This window comes from Marmota marmota, unplaced genomic scaffold (assembly GCF_001458135.2).
Source record: "Marmota marmota marmota unplaced genomic scaffold, marMar, whole genome shotgun sequence".
Classification (NCBI taxonomy): domain Eukaryota; kingdom Metazoa; phylum Chordata; class Mammalia; order Rodentia; family Sciuridae; genus Marmota; species Marmota marmota.
In genome coordinates this window covers 239270-244790 of record NW_026000283.1, presented here as the reverse complement: position 1 = coordinate 244790, position 5521 = coordinate 239270, and the positions used below count along the sequence as shown (strand labels likewise).

At 37.4% G+C, this 5521-nt stretch overlaps 1 non-coding gene across 1 annotated transcript; it reads left to right on the top strand.

Moving 5' to 3' along the window:
* Trnav-cac lies at window positions 1-74 on the top strand. Its single transcript has one exon. It is a non-coding gene; the product is annotated as a tRNA-Val (tRNA).
* The last annotated feature ends 5447 nt before the right edge of the window (window positions 75-5521 follow it).

Below are 5521 nucleotides of genomic sequence, written 5' to 3'. Positions count from 1 at the left end.
TGGGGATATAGCTCAGTTGGTAGAGTGCTTGCCTCACATGCACAAGGCCCTGGGTTCAATCCCCAGTACCACAAAAACAAAAAAAGGAAAAAAGATGTTCAGTTACAAATTTTATGGGCTGGGGATGTGGCTCAAGCGGTAGCACGCTCGCCTGGCATGCATACAGCCTGGGTTTGATCCCCAGCACCACATACAAACAAAGATGTTGTGTCTGCCGAAAACTAAAAAATAAATATTAAAATTCTCTCTCTCTCTCTCTCTCTCTTTAAAAAAAAGAATATGTGAGGAATACAAACAGAGAAGTGAAAAATTGTGCTCCATTTGTATACAGTGAATCAAAGAGCACTCTGCTATCATGTATAACTGTTTAGAACAAATAAATTAAAAACTTAAAGGGCTGGAGTTGTGGCTCTGTTGTAGAGCATTTGCCTGGCACCTGAGAGGCCCTGGGTTCAATTCTCAGTACCACATATAAATAAATAAATTAAATAAAGGTCCATCAATGACTAAATTTTAAAAAAAAAAGAAAAACAGAATATGTAAGGATCTCCCCTCCCAAAACTCAATTGCAGAAAAACTCAATAAATCGATTTTTAAAATTTACTATTTATTTATTTATTTATCTCTCTATTCTGGGAATTTAACCCAGGGATGCTTTACCACTGACTTACATACCGTAGCTTTTTAAAATTTTTTACTTGAGATAGAGTCTCACTAAGTTGCTGAGGCTGACCTCAAATTTACAATGGAACTTGCAATCCTCCTGTCTCAGCCTCCTGAGTCACTGGAATTACGGGCATCCACCACTGCACCCAGCTCAATAAAACAACTTTAAAATGGGCAACACACCTAAAGAGACATTTCTCAAAATACAAAATAGGAATGACCAACAAGGATATGAAAAATGGTCAACATAACCAATCATCAGGGAAATGCAAATAAAACCCAAAACGAGATATCACCTCACTCCACTAAGTAATGGATACTACCAAAAAGGCCTAAAAGTAAAAAGTACCTGTTAAGATATGGAGAAAAGAAAACTTTGCACATGGTTGGAGGGAATGTAAATTAGTGTAACCATTATAGAAAACAGCTTGGAGTTTCCTCAAAAAAATTAGAAACAGAATTACCATATGATCCAGCAATCCAACCACTGTGTATATATCCAAAAGAAATGATATCAGTATGTCAAAGAGGTACCTGTATGCCCTTGTTCATTGTACAATAATTAACAGTAATTAATATATGGAAATAGTCTAAATGCCCATCAATGGATAAATGGAGGAAATGGGACACACACACAAACATACACACACACACACACAGAGATTATAATCCCCACTTGGAAGACTGAGAAATGGTTTTCTGAGAGAACCTGATAAGACTTATAGAAAATTATTTCAAAATAATTAGGAGTTCACTAAATCATCCAACAGTGAGGCTCACCTTGACAAAAACAATTAATCAGTCTTTTTGTGTCCCATTTAAATATAACCAAATAGCCAAGGATCCCAAGACATGTGATTAAAACAATTCTGTCATAAAAGGAAGTTTAATGGTTAATTTGAACTGTCAATTTGATTGAATTAAGAGATGCCAAGATGAAGAGGCTTCTGGGTGTGTTAAAGAGGGTGTGTCTAGGAATGATTGGCATGTGGGATAGGGAACTGAAGTGGAGACCCTCCATCAGCCTGGACAGCACCATCCAATAGGCTGGAGGCTTGGATGAGATAAAAATTGGAAGAAAGATAAAAATTGGAAGAACAAGAAAGCAGCCACAGATGCAAGCTCAATTTTTCTTGAATGTGTTCTTTTTATTTTACTTAGTTGTTTGTTTGTTTATTGTGGTGCTGAGGATCAAGCCCAGGACCTCATGCATGCTAGGCAAACATTCTACCACTGAACTACATCCCCAGCCCTTGAATAGGCTCTTAATTAAGCCTGAGTACACCAGATTCTCATTTCCTCACTCTTCCAAAGCAGACTCTGCCAGTGATTTTCCAGGAAGTTTCCAGAAACCTTCAGTCTTGAACTTGAGTGGCATCTTTGACCCCTCTTGTTCTGAGGCTTCAGCCTCTTGGACTGCGCAGCTACTGGTTCCTCCAGCTCTCCAGCCTGCAGAAGGCCACTGTGGACTATCCAGTTTCTGGTTGTGTATGCCAATCTAATAAATCCCTTTTTTATAATTATACCTCCTGTTGGTTCTGTTCCTCTAGAGAATCCTGACTAATACAGAAAGAAATCAAAATAAACAAGAAAAAAAAATAACCCCACAAAAGAGATTGCAGCTAATCATTAAATGTTTCAGAATTATAAAAGAAGGTATTATAGTCATTAAAAGATCAGTATACTATTTTAAATGAACAATAAATTAAAGAGCTCTCAGGGATTTTAAGTGATAGAAGAAATAAAATTTCAATAGAAGTACTAGAAATGAAGTTGTGGCATTCTTACAAAAACTAAAGAAATAAAAAGGTATTTCTTAAAATAGAGGATGAAACCAGGAAGTGCAACTTAGGAATTCCAAATTTTCTGGAAAAAGAAGAGAGAAAATGGAGGGGAGGAAATCATAGAAATCATTAAAGGGAAACTCCCAGAACTGAAGAAATTGTTTCCAGATTAGAAGGTACAAATGAATACTTGGTGAAATTTCCCACACTATGGCACACTGTGTTGAAATTGTAAAATTATAAACTGGAAACCAAGAAATAATTATATTTGAATGATGTAAGTTGAGCAGAAAGGCCAAGGTGAGCAAGGACCACAGAGATGACAATAATTACAGGGCAAAGTATACCACCACTATATCCAAAGCATCAAATCTCCCTACTCTACCCTAAAAGGACATCCAGTATTCAAAGACTTTTCTCTACCTTCACTGTACTGTCTTAGCTCAACCCACTATCATCTTCGTTGTAGCATTCTACAATACAGTACTATAATAATCTACAATTGGGATTGCTACTTTCACTGTCGCCCTCTATATTCCATTTTCCAGAAAGCAGCCAGAAGCTTCTTTGTAAAGTGTTAATTAGACCCTTTCTCTCCCCTTCTTACCAATTAAGAAGTCCCAAGTTTTCAAACTATATATAGGACAATAGGACATAATTAATCTCCTAAAGGGCTTTATATTGCCACAGAATTAAATCCAAACTCCTCATCATAGCCTTCTGGACTCCTCATAACATTATCTTTGATTATCTTTTGCTTTCACTATCTTTTTCACTACTTTTAAACACACTGATCTTCTTTATGTACTATGTATATACCCAGTACATTTAGATAAAAAGCTAATTTAAAGTACTGACTGACAGAGCAATTCTTTTGTATATTTTATTCATAGCACTTATGACCAACTGAAAGTATGTTATTAAATTCATTTGCCTATATATTTATTGTCTGTTATCCCCCACTATATTGCAAGCATTGTAAGAACAAAAAAAAAACAATCTTTTTTATTCATTGTTGTACCTCAGCATTCAGAACAGCATCTTACATGCCGTAGGTGATGAATTAATAGTGGCTTAATTAATTTTTATCTGCCAAGAGTTCTTAAGGAACACAGTAACAGAATATAGAATTTCATGATACATGTGGTGATATAGTGACCATATGTTATGGAATTCAGAAGATATCCCACAAAGAAGAATCCATTAAATGAGCTAATTATACTCATACCCAAAAAGGAGGCAATAGTTTTGAATTTGTTGTATGTCTTCCAATATCTCTATGAGTGAAGATTAGTGACAAATACACAAATAGAGTGTTACGTGTGTGTGTATGTGTGTATGTGTGTGTGTCTGCAAGACGGGGTGAGTTGATAACAGAGCTGGATAATCAAGGCCAGTTCTTCACTTTATATAAAATAAAAAAGGTGAATTGTCCTGAAAAAAAAAAAAAAACCCTTAAAAATACACTCTTTTCAATTCTCAAGAACATAAACTTGGATTGGTGATATTGGGTTTCCTTTCCTTACAAGCCATGTGACAGCCTTGGTTTAAGAAATAGTAATCATCTTGGTCTATTGCATCTTCAGTAACAAAACTTTCTCATGGCTCTGGAGGCTGAAAGTGCAAGATCAGGTCTCTAATATGGTTGGTTTTTGGTGAAGGCGCACTTTCTAGCTTGTAGAAGGCAGCCTTCTCGTTGTGTCCTGACTTGATTTCGGGGCAGGGGAGAAGAACTAGCTGCCTGGTATCTCTTTTTATAAGGATATTAATTCCATCATGAGAACCTCACCTTCATGACCTCATGGAGACTTAATCTCCATACAAAATATCGTCTCCAGAATACTATCATATGAGGGGATAGGCCTTCAATGTATAAAGTGGTAATACAATTAAGTCACACAGCAGCAATGAACAAAGAGTGTTTTAGTTGGCTTTTTCTGTGCTGTGACTAAAAGAGTTGATGAGAAAAATTTTAGAGGAGGAAAAAGTGTATTTGGGGGATCATGGTTTTAGGGTTCTCAGTCAGTAGATGACTGCATTCATTCCTCAGGCCTGAGATGAAGCACAACATCATGGCAGAAGAATGTGGTGGAAGAAAGTGGCTCAGAACATGATCAGGAAGCAGAGATAGGCTCCACTTTCCAGATACAAAATATACACACTAGGCACACTCTCAATGCCTACTTCCTCCAGCCACAACCTACCTACGTACAGTGACCACTCAGTCAATCCCATCAGGGGATTAATGCACTGATTGGGTTAAGGCTCTCATAACCCAATCATTACACCTCTAAACCATCTTGCACTGTCTCACACATGAGCTTCACAGGGACACCTTACATCTAACCATAACAAAAGAGAAAGAGGGAAAGTGGCAGGAAGGGCTATTAGGGAATTCAGTTTACTGGATAGAGTCCATAATCACATTCTCTTCCAGATTGGTCTATCTGACACAGTATGACATTTTCAATTTTCCAACTCACAGCACTTCTATCTCCATATTACTACCTTTCCAAACTGTTATATGATCGATATAAAGATTGACATATTCTAATATCATCTGGTGGGTTGCATAACTAGGGAAGGAAGTTCTTTGTGTTTAACAGATAAGAAATTTAATGCCCATATCAGGGAAATAATAGGTTCAAAGTCTTACTGAAAATAAGATTTCAAGCCAGATTTAGGACATGTAGCTCTTGTCTCTCAGCAGAAAGCTTTTCCCTCTGAGGAGGTGTCTATTGTCCCAATAGACCCAAGCCTCAGGTTGTTTCTGAGGGAATTCAACAGAAATTTAAGGGTTGATAAAATGCTGGGTCACTCTGACCCTCACTCTGTACTCCCAATTCTGACTTTCTGGACACTCTATGCAAGTAACTGAAAATCAGGAAGACCCCCCCCTTTCTCCACAAACCACCAAATCTCATTAGAAAGAAGTACACTCTGTACTTGTTCCCTTGGCACTTCAGGTGGCAGAATCTCATCCTTTCCCAAGCCAATTAGAAGCTTGCAAGCACCTTGTTCCCCTGCCAGCTGTCTTTAAGGACAACATGCTCCCTAAGACTCACATGACA